This window comes from Schistocerca nitens, chromosome 11 (genome assembly GCF_023898315.1).
Source record: "Schistocerca nitens isolate TAMUIC-IGC-003100 chromosome 11, iqSchNite1.1, whole genome shotgun sequence".
NCBI lineage: Eukaryota > Metazoa > Arthropoda > Insecta > Orthoptera > Acrididae > Schistocerca > Schistocerca nitens.
Window position 1 is genome coordinate 193796520 of NC_064624.1, and position 21220 is coordinate 193817739.

Sequence of the window (21220 nt, forward strand, 5' to 3'; positions counted from 1 at the left end):
CCAAGGGGGAAAGGGCAGGAGAACCAGGACTTGAAACGGTACCTTTTCTTTTGAAAGACTCGGCCGCAGAGCGACCTGATGCGTGTTGACGTTTCATCTGCGAAACGTCTGCCCCGATACCACCCACTCCGACCAGGGGCTCTCCCCACGGGCGCCACCCAGCCGCAGCAAGGGCCACCTGGCAGGATGACCATTGCCGGGAGTCCTGATGCCCCAAGGAGACGGGCATCTACTCCTTGGCCGACGTGGGGAGGGTGCAGCTCAGGTATCGGCAGTACGATCCCTGTGTTGTCAGGGGGCTACAACCTAGAGGGTACATGACGACCCCACCACGACGGGCTGGCTACCGTGCTGGATTTCTGGTGCCATGGAAAGTCCATCATGATCGCTGGGGCAGATGGAGATGCACTATGGGCGTAACTTGGACAACCCATCAGGCGTTTAGGCCCAATTGGAGGAATAGTGGGTATGGTTACAACGCCGGTGCAATACTGAGTGCCAAGGTCTGAGAGCACTTAGGACCAATGGTACACCACGTAAGGTGTCCTTCCCCAAAAGGCTCGTACTTCAGAAGAATTTTGAAAAATGTAGGTCAAACCCCAAGGGGGACCATCACAGGAAAGGCCGAAACGGTTGAAACTCCTTTTAGTCGCCTCTTACGACAGGCAGGAATACCTCGGGCCTATTCTTACCCCGGACCCGCAGGGGGGCATTATAGCAGTGAACATCTACACTAAGTATCTGAAAATATTTGAGGGAATGTATTTACTATATAGTATTACTGAAAGTGTTGTTCAACTTGTAAGACAATATGTGCACTATTATTTGTAATGTGTGTTATTAAAAATATCCTGAAGAAATCTTATTTTTACATTTATGTCCACTTAACTTAAAAACTGTTAATAACAGGTGTACATAAATATCCTTGAATTTCAAACTAATCCTGCATTACTGACCTAGAACAATTTCTTTAAGTTTCTTATTAACCACTAACTTACTTTTGGGATTGCTAATAAGTTACCCACAGTATTCCATGTAGGTAAAATAAGTGTTGTCTAAGACTAACCTAAACTTAGCCAGAATGGCAGTGTAACTTTATCAGTATAAATATTAAAATATTACAGCAGTGGGTTAACTTGTCTATATTTTTACTATCAGAAGCATTCGGTAACTTTAACTACAGCATGTACCACAGTTGACTGCATTTCCGTTCACACATTCGTGATTTCAAAATAAATTGTCAGATTATGAAGAGAAATAAAAATAGCAGTTACAATACAAAATGTGCATGACATTTACTTGAAATAACCTTCAAATTTCACCTTGTTTTGAAACAAGTATTCTTCAAAAAGGGTGACCTACTTGTGAACCATCACCAGATTTTGTACGTGCTATTTCATTCTGGGCTAGGAAAGAGTATGGAGTACAAGCTAATTTCTTCCTGGAAGTATTTATACTTTTTCCCTCTCTACAATATTACATAAAATGTAGATACACCGTTGTATAAAAGCCTATTAAAACTCAGAGAAACAAATTAATGAAAGCAAATGAAGCACAAGGAAGAAACAAAGGTGATGGTAAAGCACAAATGTGAAATATCTACACAGGTTGAAGGATGAAGTTTTTATTTATTTATGTATCATTCTGAACCCTTGACAGGGACAGAGTCTGCTTGCAAAATGTAACAAATATTACATGAGATAATAATAACATTCCACACTCAGAAAGAAACATGGAACAAAAATTTTATAAAAATCACTGTAAGTCAAACAAAAATGAGATTATTTGAAGAGAAAATGTTACCACAGATTTTGTGCCTCAAGATGTTAATGATAACCTAAAGAAGTTTCAATGTCAATTTTCCAAATTATTTAGTAAAAACTGATTCTGGAAGTCGCAGATTCTGCAATAATTTTCTCATGGCCATGCTTCTACTGCCCTGTGTCACTACACCCTGGTATCTTTTATTTGCCTCATTTAGACGCATATGTACTCTTGTTGCCAACAAAGTGAATTATTTTCTTCTGTATAAAGTGGCTGGCTGGGAAAACTACTTTCTCCTCCACTGATGCAAACACACAAGTGGCTATATCAGAGACCAAAAATTCACTTGTGAGTAATTTCTTCTTGTTGCTTCTCAAATGAACCTTTGCCATTTGCAATACACTGAAAACCTCACTTGGTGGCTGTATAAGTGAGGTATCTGTAGAGGACTTCAGATGTAAAAGCATGTTCACAGACGTACAGGGATTTTCTTTAGATGCGATTAGGCTCTCCTCGCAAAATTCGCAAAGCGCATGGCGCTTCATAGCTTGCCTAACATTGTGACAACATAAATAGTAAAGAGACTGGTGCTCATCATCACACACCATGTTACAAGTGGCTCGTCAACTTTCTCTGCACACTTATCCCCATCTTCACTTACAAATTACCCCACTAATTCTGCCAGGAATCTACTGTCTTAATTTTCATTATCAGTGGTAGAAGTAAAGAATTAAGAAAGAGTAATAATCATCAGTGCTGTTTTCAGTTCTGATGGTGCTGATACTGGATTTTTGAAGAAGACCATTGAAAACAGATTTCCTAAGGCATCTTGTGCAAATCTACTTGTCAGCAGAAATTTAAAATTCTTCTCATTCACGAATGTGTCCTGCATTTCCAAAATACCTACAGTTGACAAAACTACAAAGACTGAACTGGTTTCCAGGCACCCTTCAGGCCAATCTTCAAGTTTTGAAATAAACACCGAGTGTCCTCCAGATGACAGAGAGCCTCACTGTATGTTTGTTCATCAGAACGACTCAGAGCCATAACTGGAGCTCTACATGTCATGAGGCGAAACCACTTATGAACGTGCTTTAGAAACCGTGCTGTGGTTAAAGCATTTTTCTGCAGTTTCTCTGTCCCGACACCATACTCAATGGCTGCTGCAGTCTGGCTGTTAATTAGGGCAGTAGCCAATCCAACTTTCATTTTATCATAAAGGTTTGGCATCAAACACCTCTCACACAGTTGTGGAGCCAGTTTAAGACTTACACCATTGTCTATCTCAAGCAACTGTTTTACACGATTTATATGTACCTCATTACAAGGTAGATATCGTTCCTTGACAACATTTTGTGAAAGGAAGACTTATGGCCTGGTGACTAAGTGGTTCCTCATATTTTCAAAATGTGTGGTGTATCTCTGAGGAAAATTAGCTTCTTGTTATCATCACAAGGATACTGGCAAAATTTGGCAAATTTTGAAAACCTGCCAACAACAATTCCAAATTCTCACCATACAGCTTGATTTTGCCCTCCTGTATCTGACATGACATAGCGAACATTGATACCGAGTGCCTCAGATTCACTAAATGCTTAGAATGATGTTTTTGACATGAGAACTGGAAAAAGATGGCCTGTGTAATGGTAACCTATTGTTTGTTTCCATTTTCAGGTAATACCACCCAGCATAACAACTACTGCTCCAATCATATTCCAATGATGGAATGATACGATCCTCATCCATGAGGAGAGGAGCACATTTTTCATCCGGCAGCATGAGGTCAAACTTAACTTTCAGGAAAACTCATTAGCTCCCTCAGCACACCAGGTCTAAATTTTACATTCTGTAGCAAACATCTCAGGGTTCTGCCTGAAGGAAACGGAAATTTATTTTCTACCACGTACTACCACAAGCTAGTCTAATTCTCAACCCTTTCCACTGAACATTTGCTACCTTTACATGTCCCCTTTGTTAATACTGCAAACCGATCTGCACCAAATAAACCATGCAGGGTGGCAAGAAAGTTGTCTTATTCTAAACACACTCTTGTCTCCCCCCTTTCTGAGAGAAGTTTAGTTTTCTCTTCAAAGCTAAAATTTCAGCCCTAAGCTGTTGTACTAGGTTCTTCAGAGTGGTGACTTCATCTCCTGTTGCGTCCAGGTTCTCTGGAGGACTGATGCCACCGGTCACATTTGAAGGCTCTCCAACCTCTGGAACACAAATTTGCAATATTACAATCTTCAAAAATGAAAAAGTATTTAATACTATAATATGCTTTCAAGCAGCCAGGAATTGTTTCTCAGTAGGGCATGGTATGTGATTTAAAGATTCATAAGATGCCAAAATCTTAGTTTCAAAGGACAGAGGCAAATCTGTGACAATATGAGTGGTAAAATTCCAGTTGGGCTCTTTTTGTTGTTTTTGTTGTTGTGGTCTTCAGTCCTGAGACTGGTTTGATGCAGCTCTCCATGCTACTCTATCCTGTGCAAGCTTCTTCATCCCCCAGTACCTACTGCAACCTACATCCTTCTGAATCTGTTTAGTGTATTCATTCTTGGTCTCCCTCTATGAATTTTACTCTCCACACTGCCCTCCAATACTAAATTGGTGATCCCTTAGATTAGATTAATACTGTAGTTCAATTCTTTTATCTTGGCGGCTCGCGCATGCCCGCCTAGACGCGGGAGATTGCTGCGTTGCCAGTTGCACACGACGCACGCGCCAAGAGAAGCAGCGCCATAGTATAGCATAGTTCGCAAGCTTACGTTTAGGGGGGAGCGCGCAGTTCATGAAGTAAAGCCACCATGGCCGCATTAACACTTTCGCTGCTACAAAGACGTGCTCCCTGCATTCCGCGCTGTGGGCGATTTTGTCACTGCACTGCTCGCCTGTGCAGACACATTGTGTTCCGACTGCTTTGACACTCTTTATCATTCGATTCCACAAAAACTATTTGGCTCAAAAATTAGATTTTTACCTATCTTCTTGACTGATACCTTCCCCCCATAAATGACTTAATTTTGTTTCGATGTTCAACGCAGTTATTATGCAGCATTAAATATAGTAAACCATTGCACGAAATTTTGAAGAGTTTGTAGAGGTAAAGTCCATAGAGTATACTTTCCGGATGGTCGATTTTAGTTGCCACAATGTTGAGAATGAAATGTGGACAAGATACCTATATATTTCATTTAAGTACCACATAAGTGTTGTATGTAATATTGAGAAATATTCCACAAAAGTTTTACTTACGCTGGGCACGTTTGGCTTTATTTTAAAGCACTTCAATCAATCAAAAGGAAGTAGACAAAATACATTAAACAAAACTGTGGACTTACAAAAACATTAGGACTTGAATATACCGTCTGTCAGTGAAGTGCTTAGAGCTATGTCAAATATAATTTTGTGTGTGGCACACACAAACAGCATTTATTTGCTAAAACACTGATGAGCCAACACAAATATTGTGCTACCGCAGCACAAAACTACGAAAGGTGACTTGGCAATGGAGGACACAAAATACAGTCCTCTTATGATGCTTCAAAAGAGAGACACGCGTCTGGTCTAAATTAGTCGCTTATTACAGTTACAGAAGAGGGATATATTTCAATACCATTGGTAAAACTGCGACTGTGGAACAAAAACAAGAAATAGAACATGAATACCATTGTGTATGTGCCATACCTTTCACCGATGGAAGTGCTTTAAAATAAAGCCAAACGCGCCGTGTGTAAATAAAACTTTTATTACAGTCGCGAAAGACGGAATATTTCTCAATATTACATACGACACCTATGTGGTACTTAAATTAAATGAGATATTGTTATACAGTAAATATTATATGAAATTTAGGTATCTTGTCCACATTTCATTCTCAACATTGTGGCAACAAAAATCGACCATACGGAAAGTATACGCTATGGACTTTTACCTCTGCAAACTCTTCAAAATTTCGTGCAATGGTTTACTACATTTAATGCTGCACATTAAAACAAAATTAAGTCATTTATGGGGGGAAGGTATCAGTCAAGAAGACGTGTAAAAATCAAATTTTTTGGCCAAATAGTTTTTGTGAAATCGAATTACAAGTGCGTCAAAGCAGTGGGAACACCATGTGTCTGCACAGGCGAGAAGTGCAGTGATGACAAAATCGCGCACAGCGCGGAATGCGAGGAGCACGTGTCTGCAGCAGCGAAAAAGTTAATGAAGAGGCAAACACTAGAAATTTCATTCAAACGAATAAAATTCGTGAAGTAAGGCACTCCAATATTGTTTTTAAATAAAGAAAATTTTACGCACTGCACCAGGTTTGAACTCATAACCTTTCATTTCGCAGCCCAACACCTTAACCGTTGCGATACCTCAGCTCATTAAATTATGTAACTTCTTAAGGAATCTAACACCTCACGCAACTACTTATAAACACTGTTGGTATGACTATGAATTACTCACGCTTCGTCGAAGTACAATAGGAAATAAACAATTACCGCTGTTCTTTATTGCGAAAAAGCAGTTCGTGAGATTGAAACAAACACCTTTCCTTGCTATCGCCTGAATTAGGAGTCTTATTGCTTGTTTGGTTTAATTAACAGAATATGAAGCAATTGGTATAAAGAATGCTTTTTCCAAACTTTCTATAAAAGAAAGTCTGCTATCAAGACATTGCTTTTGTTCTATTACTTTATTTATGACGGAACGTTTCTAAAACTGAAGACACTCGTCCGTGCTCTGCACTGCAGTCGAGATCTGGCAACGTCGTTCTCTGTTCATTGGTTGACTGTGTTTTGTGACATCAGATGCGCAGAACGAACCTAAACTCGGCCGCCAAGATATATGACGCGCACTTTAGTTCCATGGATCACGAATACGATATTTCGTAATGATGTGGAATGAGTCAAATTTTCCAATACATGACATAGTTAAGTTAATTTAACAACTTAATTAAGTTAATATAACAACTTTTTTGTTTGGTTTTTTTTTCTTTTTTTTTCTTAATTTATATCTAAAAATTCCTCTATGGGGTAGAAGGAGTTGTCAGTTTGAGGAATGTGCTGATCTTTGCATATTATGAGAACTGCTTATTTCAACTTTCTGCACTCTTCTGGTTAGGTATGAATTAAACCATTTGTGCACTGTCCCACTCATGCCACAATACTTGAGCTTGTCTAGCAGAATTTCATGATTTACACAATCAAAAGCCTTTGAGAGATCACAAAAAATCCCAATGGGTGGTGTTCGGTTATTCAGATAATTCAAAATTTGATTGATGAAAGCATATATGGCATTTTCTGTTGAAAAACCTTTCTGGAAACCAAACTGACATTTTGTTAGTACTTCATTTTTACAGATATGTGAAGCTACTCTTGAATACCTTATTTTCTCAAAAATTTTGGATAAAGCTGTTAGAAGGGAGATTGGACGGTAATTGTTGACATCAGATCTATCCCCTTTTTTATGCAAAGATATAACAATAGCATATTTCAGTCTATCAGGGAAAATGCCCTGTTCCAGACAGCTATTACACAGGTGGCTGAGAATCTTACTTATCTGTTGAGAACAAGCTTTTAGTATTTTGCTGGAAATGCCATCAATTCCATGTGAGTTTTTGCTTTTAAGCAAGTTTATTATTTTCCTAATTTCAGAGGGAGAAGTGGGTGAGATTTCAATTGTATCAAATTGCATAGGTATGGCCTCTTCCAGTAACAGCCTAGCATCTTCTCATAAAGATGCCTCAGAACATGTCCTACCAACTGATCCCTTCTTCTAGTCAAGTTGTGCCACAAACTTCTCTTCTCCCCAATCCTATTCAATACCTCCTCATTAGTTATGTGATCTACCCATCTAATCTTCAGCATTCTTCTGTAGCACCACATTTCGAAAGCTTCTATTTTCTTCTTGTCTAAACTATTTATCGTCCTTGTTTCACTTCCATACATGGCTACACTCCATACAAATACTTTCAGAAACGACTTCCTGACACTTAAATCTATACTCGATGTTAATAAATTTCTCTTCTTCAGAAACACTTTCCTTGCCATTCCCAGTCTCCATTTTATATCCTCTCTACTTCGAACAACATGAGTTATTTTGCTCCCCAAACAGCAAAATTCGTTTACTACTTTAAGTGTCTCATTTGCTAATCTAATACCCTCAGCATCACCCGACTTTATTCAACTACATTCCATTATCCTCATTTTGCTTTTGTTGATGTTCATCTTATATCCTCTTTTCAAGACACTATCCATTCCATTCAACTGCTCTTCCAAGTCCTTTGTTGTCTCTGACAGAATTACAATGTCATCGGCGAACCTCAAAGTTTTTATTTCTTCTCCATGTCATTACTTTTCCATTTCATAGTATTAAGAGCCCAAAATATTCCGGAGGTGGGCTCTTAATACTCTGAAATGGAAAAGTAATGCCATATACTAAAGTCAAATTGTAGGCGACCAATTATATTTAATTCCCAATAAACACTACCACAGTGTTTACAAAAATCCTTAGCTCTTTGCTAAGGCACCAAAGAAATCTGGCAGCACTGTAATTTAACAGACCTTCACTATACAACAGTTCAATAATAACAGAGCATGTGAGGCCAGAATACTTAAAATTACAAGAGCTGTGAGGCCAGTCATACTTCCTGATGTGGGTTGTAGCGTGGAATACAGTTAAGTGCAAGTAAATATTATTTACAATGAAAGATTAAATAATGACCAAACTGAACCACAACATTAGACATCTTAGCACCTGTTGTGCCACGCTTTGCCAACAAATGTTAAGCTCTGTATACAGAGTTAAAAAAAGGTACAGAAAAGCCACAGGCTAAAACGCATGAGAAAAGATGTATTTCATCAGATACCAATAGAAGTGGACTGTGTATGTAAGAGAAGTGGTCGTGCTCGCTAAATTAACTTGTGACAAAGTATTTTGTTCCCACCACCAACAGACCCTGGACGTGCCAGTTTGAAAAATATACAGCTGTTGTAAATGAAATGTTTGAGTCTGTTTCTGTACACTACTGAGAGTTTAAATGAGAGTATTAAATATAACTTCAAAAGAAGAAACTCTATTATATTATTTTGAGCTTTTCCTCATTACAGAGGCTTATCTCGAACATAATAATTTACTTGGAAATTACAATACAAACAATCAATGTTCTTAAACTATATTCTCAAAATATTTCTCCAGGTGTTTCAATCTTGTGTGTCCTCTTCCTCTGCGCCCATTCTCTTCATTGTGTGCTGTACATTTTGGAGCCAGGTGGTCAAACGTCGTCTTCTTCTTCTCCCCTCTGGTTCACACTCCATTATCAATTTTGGTATTCTGGTTTTCTCCATTCGTCATACATGCTCGTACCACTGTAATTTCTTCGTGTCAATTACGTCACATATTCTTTCTTTTATTTCCATTCTCCTTATTACTTCGGTGTTCCTTATCTTTTCTTTCCTGGAGATTCTTGCTGGTCTTCTCCAAACGTCCATCTCTAGAGCTTGTAATTTTTTAATGTGCTTCATGTTAATTGTCCAGGTCTCCGTTCCATACAGAACCACACTCTCCAATATGGATTTGTATATTAATTTTTTAGTTCTGCTCATTACATTCCTGCTCCATAAGACTGAGTTAAGCATCGGAATGACCCTCCGTCCGCTACTAATTCTTTTATTGATTTCTGACTCTGATTTTCCCTCCATTTCTAAAATGGATCCCAAATAACAGAAAGTGTTTATCTTTTTGATTTTCTTTCCTTCAATGTATAGCTCATCTGAATCATTAGTCAAGTATTCTGTTTTTTGGTAATTAATCTTCAAACCACAAGTTTTGTATGCTACTGTTAGTTGATTGCACATATAGTTAGCATCCTCCCCATCTTGTGCTACGACTACTTGATCATCAGCAAATAATAAATGATGTAGATAAACTCCATCTCTTATTTCTAAAGAAGAAACTCTAAGCTATGTATTTACAACAACTATTAAAAAGTAAATGCTTATTGTACTCAATTGACAAAGTATTTACTACGACAACTTCTACGATACAGGTAAGCCCACTGTTTGCAAGCATAATGCTGTGAAGGGGAATTCTGTGTGTCCTACTGATCAAAACAACAAATGTGAACCGTTAGCAGTTACACAAGATATTCACAGTACTGCAATTCAGCAGCGTGTGACAGCATGACATATATAAAAAGCTATTGAAGTAGTGAATGTTATTTTCCAGTTACCAGTATCCTCAGTTCGTTTCTCTAGTGGGCCAACAGGTTTCTCTCAGAAGGAGCTTTACATCCCACTGGTGGCTTATGATGACAAAAAATGGTTGTCACAGCATTTGGTTTAAGTTTTACCACTCCACAAGCTCTGTTGGTTTCAAACTGGTCTGGAGTGAAGTGATTTTGGTAAACAGAAACAGTGTTGTTGTTGTTGTGGTCTTCAGTCCTGAGACTGGTTTGATGCAGCTCTCCATGCTACTCTATCCTGTGCAAGCTTCTTCATCTCCCAGTACCTACTGCAACCTACATCCTTCTGAATCTGCTTAGTGTATGCATCTCTTGGTCTCCCCCTACGATTTTTACCCTCCACGCTGCCCTCCAATACTAAATTGGTGATCCCTTGATGCCTCAGAACATGTCCTACCAACCGATCCCTTCTTCTGGTCAAGTTGTGCCACAAACTCCTCTTCTCCCCAATCCTGTTCAGTACCTCCTCATTAGTTATGTGATCTACCCATCTAATCTTCAGCATTCTTCTGTAGCACCACATTTCGAAAGCTTCTATTCTCTTCTTGTCCAAACTATTTATCGTCCATGTTTCACTTCCATACATGGCTACACTCCATACAAATACTTTCAGAAAAGACTTCCTGACACTTAAATCTATACTCGATGTTAACAAATTTCTCTTCTTCAGAAAAGATTTCCTTGCCATTGCCAGTCTACATTTTATATCCTCTCTACTTCGACCATCATCAGTTATTTTGCTCCCCAAATAGCAAAACTCCTTTACTACTTTAAGTGTCTCATTTCCTAATCTAATACCCTCAACATCACCCGACTTAATTCGACTACATTCCATTATCCTCGTTTTGCTTTTGTTGATGTACTATGAGCCAATTTAATTACCAACTTCATTATTTAAGCGATATAAAAATTTCAAAACTGTACATTATAACTATATTTTATAATATAAAATATATGAATCTGCAATATCAATAGAACTGAGCACACATTACTAAACCTACATGCAGTGCAAGGTGGTCAGAGGCCTATGAATTAGGTACAGTAGCTATACACAAACACTGTCGTTCTTATCAATCTCTCAGCTTCTACCTGCAAAATAATTGAAAAAAAAAATTTTTTTTACATGAGATAACTAACATCTTTTAGGTAATGTATCTTTGTTCAAGTTTAATTTTCATGAGATTTAGGTTCCCTGTGTAACAACATATATTGTATGATGCACATAGTCCAAGTCTACCTATAGTCTATTCAAAATTACTTTAGTATATACAGCTGCGACAGAGAAGGGGGGGTAGGGGGGGAGGGGGGGATGATGATGATGATGAAGATGATGATTGGTTTGTCGGGCACTTAACTGCGCGGTTATCAGCACCCGTACAAATTCCCAACTTTTGCTCACTCCAAACTCTCCACTTTCACGAATGATGATGAAATGTTCAGGACAACACAAACACCCAGTCATCGAGAGACAGGTGAAAATCCATGACCCCGCCGGGAATCGAACCCGGGACCCCACGCTCGGGAAGCGAGAACACGACCGCAAGACCACGAGCTGTGGATAGGGGGAGGGAACAAGGTCAGGTTACAGTTGGAAGGAAGGGTAGATGTCAGGGCGAAGTTCAACATCCGAAAGGGGGCGGTGCTGGAAATTGCCTTGATGAAGGAGATGGAGGGTGTGGAGGTGCAGAGAGAGAGGGTTTTTTCTTTTTTTGTGGTTTTAGGGCGCACAACTACAGTGGTCATTAGCGCCCAGACTAAATTATGAATGCACTGCGAGGCACAAGGTTAAAACAGCAACTAAAAAGGACAACACTATAAAAGGCACGTTAACAGGCAAGGGATGAAAAGAAAACAGCATGATCAAATGTCCTCAGACAGGTTTGTCAAGTGGATAAAACGAAGAACGTGAGCACCTGCCCCTGGGTCATCCGCTAAAATTTCACCCAGAGTACATGGCAGGCCAAGATCAATGCACAGTGTATTAAAATTTGGACAGGACGTTAAAATGTAGCGCACCGTCAGCAATTGCCCACACGGGCAGAACAGCACTGACGCAGCCGTCAGTAGATGGCGGTGGCTGAACCAGCAGTGTCCAATCCGTAACCGGGCCAAAACGACCTCCTCCCACCGTGAAGGGCGTGAAGAGGTCGTCCGAGCTGTGGGGAGAGGTTTCGAGGCCCGAAGCTTGTTTTCAGTAAGTGGAGACTAATTGGCATGCCACAGTGATAAAATGTGCTGACAAATGACCCTGCTACAATCGGATGAACGCACACGACGAGAAGCTGTCCGAGGCTGGAGGACCGCAGCCTCGGCCGCAGCAACTGCAGCTTCGTTCCCAGGGATACCGGCACGGCCAGGAACCCACATGAAGGTTAAACAGAGAACCGTCGACTGCCAGCTGCCGAAGAGAGCGTCGGATCCGGTGCACAAAAGGGTGAACTGGATACAGATCACTGAGGCTCTGGATGGCGCTCAGGGAATCGGAGCAGATGACATAAGCAGAATGTCAGTGGCGGCGGATGTAAAGAACGGCCTGGTAGAGGGCAAATAGCTCAGCTGTGAAGGCCGAACAAAGGCCACGGAGCCGGTATTTGAAACTGTGTGTCCCGACATTAAAAGAACACTCGACACCGTCATTGGTCTTAGAGCCATCTGTATAAATGAAGATCGCATTAATGAACTTCGGACGAAGTTAGACAAACTGTGATCGGTATTCCGAAGCTGGGGTAACCTCCTTTGGGAGCGAGCTGAGGTCGAGGTGAACGTGAACCTGAAACTGGAGCCAAGGTGGCGTTTGGCTCTCGCCCACTCTAAAGGTTGCAGGGAGTGGAAAATCAAGTTGCTGAAGGAGGCAACGAAAACAAACTCCAGGGGGTAGCAGGGTAGATACATACAACCCGTATTGACGGTCGAGAGAGTCGTCAAAAAAGGAACGATAAGACGGGTGGTCGGGCATTGACAGTAGCCGACAGGCCTACCGACAAAGCAGTATAACGTGCCGGTAGCATGAAGACTCTCGACGGGACTAGTATAGAACGCTCCGATCGCAAGACGTAACCCCCGATGTTGTATAGAGTTGAGGCGGCGTAAGATGGACGGACGTGCAGAGGACTACACAAAGCTCCCATAATCCAGCTTTGAGCGGACGATCGACCAATATAGGTGAAGTAGGACGGTTTGATCCACTCCCCACGACGTACCACTGAGAACACGGAGGACATTTAGGGAACAGGTACACCGGGCAGCCAAATATGACGCATGTGGAGACCAGCTAAGTTTCCTGTCAAATGTAAGACCTAAAAATTTTGTTGTCTCCACGAATGGAGCACAACAGGACCGAGATGTAAGGACGGTGGGAGAAACTCTTTGTAGTGCCAGAAGTTGATACAGACCGTCTTCTTGGCAGAAAAACAGAAGCCGCTGGCGACACTCCAGCAGTAAAGACGGTCAAGGCAATGCTGAAGACAGCGCTCCAGGAAACATGTACGCTGCGCACTGCAGTAGATGGTAAAATCGTCCACGAAAAGGGAGCCTGATACATCAGCTGGGAGGCAATCCATTATTGGATCGATTGCTATGGCGAAGAGAGCGACGCTCAAAACGGAGCCCTGTGGCACCCAATTCTCCTGGCCAAAGGTGTCTGACAGGACAGAACCCACACGTACCCTGAACTGTCGATCCATGTTACATACTACCATATGTTACAAAGGTACTTCTCACTGTCTTTCCTTCTTTTGAGTTCAACTTGAAGTCTGTACCATCGCATGTTATGGGACCACTGTTTTTCACAATATATATAAATGACCTAGTAGATAATGTCGGAAGTTCTGTGCGGCTTTTTGCGGATGATGCTGTAGTATACAGAGAAGCTGCAGCATTAGAAAATTGCAGCGAAATGCAGGAAGATCTGCAGCGGATAGGCACTTGGTGCAGGGAGTGGCAACTGACCCTTAACATAGACAAATGTAATGTATTGCGAACACATAGAAAGAAGGATCCTTTATTGTATGACTATATGGTAGCGGAACAAACACTGGTAGCAGTTACATCTGTAAAATATCTGGGAGTATACGTGCAGAACGATTTGAAGTGGAATGATCATATAAAATTAATTGTTTGTAAGGCGGGTGCCAGTTTTAGATTCATTGGGAGAGTCCTTAAAAAATGTAGTCCATCAACAAAGGAGGTGGCTTACAAAACACTCGTTTGACCTATACTTGAGTATTGCTCATCAGTGTGGGATCCGTACCAGGTCGGGTTGACAGAGGAGATAGAGAAGATCCAAAGAAGAGCAGCGCGTTTCGTCACAGGGTTATTTGGTAAGCGTGAGAGTGTTACGGAGATATTCAGCAAACTCGAGTGGCAGACTCTGCAAGAGAGGCGCTCTGCATCGTGGTGTAGCTCGCTGCCCAGGTTTCAAGAGAGTGTGTTTCTGGATGAGATATCTCATATATTGCTTACCCCTACTTATACCTCCAGAGGAGATCACGAATGTAAAATCAGAGAGATTCGAGTGCGCACGGATTCTTTCCGGCAGTCATTCTTCCCGCGAACCGTACACGACTGGAACAGAAAAGGGAGGTAATGACAGTGGCACGTAAAGTGCCCTCCACCACACACCGTTGCGTGACTTGCGGAGTATAAATGAAGATGTAGATTACTCATAAGTCTGGTTTCTGTCACTGGAAATCATTCATAGTGAAATCAAACTAGCCTATACTATTTGACACGAAAAAAGTAAACAGTTTATAGATATTGTAGCATCGTTTGTATGAAGCATTACACATTCACCAACCATGTCCCCCCCCCCCCATGAACCATGGACCTTGCCATTGGTGGGGTGGATTGTGTGCCTCAGCAATACAGATGGCCGTACCGTAGGTGCAACCACAACGGAGGGGTATCTGTTGAGAGGCTAGACGAACGTGTGGTTCCTGAAGAGGGGCAGCAGCCTTTTCAGTAGTTGCAGGGGTAACAGTCTGGATGATTGAGTTATCTGGCCTTGTAACATTAACCAAAACGGCCTTGCTGTGCTGGTACTGCGAACGGCTGAAAGCAAGGGGAAACTACGGCCGTAATTTTACCCGAGGGCATGCAGCTTTACTGTATGGCGTGGAGAGCTGCATCAAACCAGTCTCAGGACTGAAGACCACAACAACAACAAAAACAACACCTCCATGTTCTAGTAAGTGTGAGAGGAAAACAATGATCTGCGATGTAAAACGCAAAACTTTCAAATGAGAGTTTAGAAGTGCAAACTTTTTCTTGCACTGGTGTCAAATGTTGCATGCTCCGTGCTCATGAAGATGATACACCAACTTTGTATATTATTTATTAATTGAGTAGAACATGCCAGTCAAGAGGACAATAGCAACATAGATTTTGTTATTTTTAATTTTTTCTTTTTTATTTAAAGCTAAGACAACTCTAGGTTTTGAACTGTAACCTCCAAATTTGCTGCAAACAGTTGGCATTCTTAATGATATGTTTGTGATTCAGATATATTAGCATGTGATATCTGTAGTTATAGGTACAATGATAAATTTATGGTTAATATAAATATCAATTTCGAAAGATTTCATGTATCATCATCTATTTAATTGTATACGTGATTGATGATTTGTCACGTGTGATGTGAAGTGTGGAGACACAGAAAGACCAAGTTTACAATTTGTAGCTACAAATATTTATAAAAATATAAACATTTCAGTGAATCATTTATAAGTTACAGTCATATTAAACAAAATTTCTTCCCACACAGTTAAAGAAACAAATTTGTGCCTCTGCTGATATATTTGTACAGATAAGTAAGGTCTTTCTTTATACTAGCTGTAAGCATCCTATGGTTGAGCAGATGCAGTTTTGAGCAGCATGAGAAGAATCTAACTTAAATAATAGTGAAACAAGCATTGTGTGTGTGTTGCTAATTAACATGTCATTCAGTTCTGTAGGCACTTCATATAAACGTCATTTCTTCTGAATTCTTTCAAGTTAAGTGAGCATAAAAGATATGTCCTATCTCTTACATGGAGAACTTTTGTGTGTATTTTTTCTGGACTACTGGACTTGAAGACTACAGCCTAATTATATAGAAGAGTAAAAATGGGTTAGGGAGCAGACTGGCGGGGTGGACGTAATTATGGCTGTAATGCGAATGTATTGCAAGTGGACAGGACAGGTAGCCAAGTGAATTAATGGTTGGTTGAACAAGGAAGGTTTCCTCGCATTCAAAGACACACGGTGAAAATATGGACATGAGGACTTCCTGTGGGATTTCAATTGAGAAACAAATACCTCTTCACTGGTTGTCCAATCTACACATCTAATTCAGCACCCTTTTGTAGCACCACATTTACACAACTACTGTTTTCATCCTATGTATGCTATTTGTTGTCCATGGTTCACTTCCACATCCTGTTACACTCCATACAAATACTTAAAAAAAAAAAAAAAAAAAAAAAGACTTTCCTGTAGTCAAAACTATAATTACGTGATGTAAATATACCTCATTCTTTTTCAGAGAAGCTTTTTTATATACTGCCGCACTCCATTTTAATCCTCACTAGCTTGGCCGGTGTCAGGTATGTTGCTGCCAAAACAGCAAAATTTGTCCAATACTAGTAGTGTGTCATTTCCCCCTCTTAATTCCTTGTGCATTACCTGCTGTAATTCGACTAAATCCCTTTACCTTGTTTTACATTTTCCAGTGGTTTCTGTTTACTAGCATCCAGACTCATGCACGGCATGCTGAGTGATTTGGCTAAGCCCTTAACCTCAGTACTTCTGAAGCCACTATACGGAAGTATATTAATTCACATGAAACAATGTGTTTACAGTTACCAGTCACTGTTTAATTTATTTCCTCAATGTGCTTCAAAGATTTAAACCTCAATATCAGGTGGATTATTTGTATTAATATGATGTGTGTATTGTGTTATGATTTTTTGCCTGTAGGGAAACAAATCACTATTTGGAACATGACTCTGTGGGGATCTTTGACTAAAACCTAAACGTAAATCTAAATGTACACACAAAACAGTTGTTTTAGAATACCCCTGTTTACCACAGGCTAGTTTCTGTGTCACTATACATCACAATAAACTGACACACTTCGTTGAAAAGATGATGTTTAGAAACTGATAGACACAAAGACTGTACAGCAAAAACACTATTTCAAAATACTAAGAGCATACAGTAAAAACGCCCAGAATTTCTGAGTATGCGTTAAAGTATTGTGCATATCTGTGGTTGAGTACATGAATAGATATTTTAGATTTAGTATTTAAAATGGTACATGAATCTTTTCTTTTAAATTTACATAACTTAAACTTTGTACTCATTTGTGTGTTCAGGTGACCTGTTAAAAACATGAAATGTGATAATTATATTGCTAAAAATGGTATAATTATACATAAATAACAATATGGTTTGGAATTCAGAGACAGAGGACAAAAGGAGTGGCAGAAGAAGAGAGAAATACTGGTTATTCTAGAGTTATGGGTTTACTAGGATTCCGTCTGTTGCATGCTGTAACCAACTAGGATGACAAGGGATCCAAACTGTTTTGTCATTTTAAGTAGATCTAGTGAGTACTGGAAGTATGCTAGTCAAATGTTCATATAGAAAATATTAATGAAACATGAAAATTACGAAATTCATGGTAAATATGAAGTGGAAGATAAAGGCAGTGTATATGTGTATGAGAGAGAGAGAGATGGGGAGGGAGAGAGACAGAGAGAGAGAGAGAGAGAGAGAGAGAGAGAGAGAGAGAGAGCGAGCGAGCTTGTGCAAGTGCATCACAAATCTAATGGTGTAGGGTGCTGTTAAAACCAGAGATGACAGACACTGTTGTATATGTTGGCAATTGGGATGGACTCAGTCTGTCTTCTTTGATACACTACTGGTCTTTAAAATTGCTACACCAAGAAGAAATGCAGATGATAAACAGGTATTCATTGGACAAATATATTATACTAGAACTGACATGTGATTACATTTTCACACAATTTGGGAGCATAAATCCTGAGAAATCAGTACCCAGAACAACCACCTCTGGCCGTAATAACAGTCTCGATACGCCTGGGCATTGAGTCAAACAGAGCTTGGATGGCGTGTACAGGTACAGCTGCCCATGCAGTTTCAACACGATACCACAGTTCATCGAGAGTAGTGACTGGTGTATTGTGACGAGCCAGTTGCTTGGCCACCATTGACCAGACATTTTCAGTTGGTGAGAGATCTGGTGAATGTGCTGGCCAGGGCAGTCGAACATTTTCTGTATCCAGGAAGGCCCGTACAGGACCAGCAACATGCGGTCGTGCATTATCCGCCTGAAATTTGGGGTTTCGCAGGGATCAAATGAAGGATAGAGCCATGGATCGTAACACATCTGAAATGTAACGTCCACCATTCAAAGTGCCCTCAATGCGAACAAGAGGTGACCGAGACGTGTAACCAATGGCACTCCATACCATCACGCCAGGTGATACGCCAGTATGGTGATGACTAATACATGTTTCCAATGTGCGTTCACCGCGATGTCACCAAACACGGATGCGACCATCATGATGCTGTAAACAGAACCTGGATTCATCCAAAAAAATGACGTTTTGCCGTTCGTGCACCCAGGTTCATCGTCAAGTACACCATTGCAGGTACTCCTGTCTGTGATGCAGCGTCAAGCGTAACCGCAGCCATGGTCCCCAAGCTGATAGTCCATGCTGCTGCAAACGTCATCGAAGTGTTCATGCAGATGGTTGTTGTCTTGCAAACGTCCTCATCTGTTGACTCGGGGATCGAGACATGGCTGCACAATCTGTTACAGCCGTGTGGATAAGATGCCTGTCGTTTCGACTGCTAGTGATACGAGGCCATTGGGATCCAGCACGGCATTCTGTATTACCCTCCTGAACCCACCGATTCCATATTCTGCTAACAGTCATTGGATCTCGACCAACGCTAGCAGCAATGTCACGATACGATAAACCGCAATTGCGATAGGCTACAATTCGACCTTTATTAAAGTCGGGAATGTGATGGTACGCATTTATCCTCCTTACACAAGGCATCACAACAATGTTTCACCAGGCAACGCCGGTCAACTGCTGTTTTGTATGAGAAATCGGTTGGAAACATTCCTCATGTCAGCACATTGTAGGTGTCGCCACTGGCGCCAATCTTGTGTGAATGCTCTGAATAGCTAATCATTTCCATATCACAGCATCTTCTTCCTGTCGGTAAAATTTCATGTCTGTAGCACGTCATCTTCGTGGTGTAGCAATTTTAATGGCCAGTAGTGTATTTGTATATCTGGAGTGTATTAAGGATGCCTAATTATCTGCCCAATCATGTTGCACATGACGAAAGATATGTTTATGCCTTTATATATTGGGATATAAATAATCAAATATGAAATACTAACCACAAATGGTAGTGTGTAGAAGATCTCATTTTATGTTTGTTTTCTGTGCTGTGATTCTTCTGCAGTTATTTGAGTTTTTCAGGGAGTGTACTATGGAGGTGGTGTTTTATCATTTCAATTTATCGTTTACATTTATCTTCAGAGTGTTGTAATTGAGTTGCTGTTCCTGTTGACAACACAACAGAATGCTACCATTTTGTAGCTGTGGGATGACAGGAGGAATTGTGGGTGGCAGAGCATTGTTGAAGATTTCCAATAAATTTCAATTTGATGTCTATTATTCATTATTCTAATGGTCCCGTCTAATAAGTTTACAGTGTCACTTACTTGGTTCTCAACTGTGATCTTCATACCCTCATCGGAGGTGCTGGATGATTAGTTAACTCATTGCTAGTTTATTGTGATGCATATGACCCAGAAAGGAGCCTGTGGCCACTGGAGGTATTACATTTTAGTTATTTCATTTACATATTTAGATTTATGTGTGACCTTCACACAGCCATGTTCTGAAATAGGGATCTGTTTCTTTACACACAGTGCCTCAGGTTACCCTAAAAGCCTAACACAATACACACCTTGCATTAACACAAATAAATCCACCTAGTGACTGAAATATTTGTCTGGACTGTAGCCTTATATGGAAGTGAATCTTGGACAATAAACAGTATAGACAAGAGGAGATTAGAAGCCGTTTCATTGTAGTGCTTCAGAAGAATGCTAAAGATGTGGTGGGTAGTCTGAATCACCAATGAAGAGGTATTTGTTTTTGAACAACTCCATCGATTTATTTTACCAATTTCATGTTTGAGACTAGTTTTGACCACTGCGACCAGCAACGATGCCTCATTCCAGATCGACATGAGGCAGATCCCAAAATGAATCGCGAAGACTGGAATATAAACACACAAAATAAAAGCAATAGTATGCCCACGGCACTTCTATACTATCACAAACAGTTTATCACTTGCCGACCCACAAATAAAATTCTCCCATGAAAGTAATGGAGAAGATCATGATCGATAAAGAGGTATATTATCTGAGAGGACAGAAATTTATGGCACCACCTGCCTAAATGTACAGTCACTTTAACAGGAAACATCAAGAAGTAAAAAGTAACAGTTAATTGGGTACTTGAGGAATGTGTTGGCAGTAGAGATTTTAGATAGAGTCAAACCCTTGAATACTGTAGGTAGTTTCAAATGGATGTAGGTTGCAGTAGTTATTCAGAGATGAAGAGGATTGCACATGACAGACTAGATTGGAGATATGTACGAAATCCGCCTTAGGAGTGATGACCACAACAATATCCAAGCAGCAGTAATTTAGGTACGAAAAGCCATCAGACTGACCAAAGGCAAGAATACCCGCATGCTGGCTGGCCCTCTTGGAATTCCAAGCAGGTGCCTGTACCTCTCCTGTTTATCTCTTACTTTCCGTTTCTCATCTTAAGTGAAGAATCCAACTACAACCTTTGGGTCCACCAAATTTGTATGTGTGTATTCTGCCTGAAAATTTCAACAACTGTAACATTCCTTCAAATAACGAAACTTATACAGAAGTCACAAATGCACAAAGCCACAGAGAAAGGAACACAAAGTCTAAAGGAGTTTTGGACTTGTTTCACTTAAATAGTTCTGTCAACTTAGAGCAGAGTATGGAAGCCAGTTTCCCTTCAGGAAACTTTCATTTATTCCTGGAAAACTTGGATGCCTTGTTGTGCTATCTGTCAGATAGGGGAAAGCAAATTATTATATGTGGGGACTTCACTATTGATTCACTACTCGGGTAGTAAAGGACAGCAG

At 40.4% G+C, this 21220-nt stretch overlaps 1 long non-coding RNA gene across 1 annotated transcript in view; it reads right to left on the minus strand.

The window, feature by feature from the left end:
• Positions 1–1608: 1608 nt before the first annotated feature.
• LOC126213598 (uncharacterized) overlaps positions 1609–21220 on the minus strand; it is an 89619-nt gene continuing 70007 nt past the window's right edge. The window contains exon 2 of the long non-coding RNA XR_007541266.1: positions 1609–3977. This is a non-coding gene — a long non-coding RNA (uncharacterized LOC126213598). The remainder of the gene's footprint in view (positions 3978–21220) is intronic.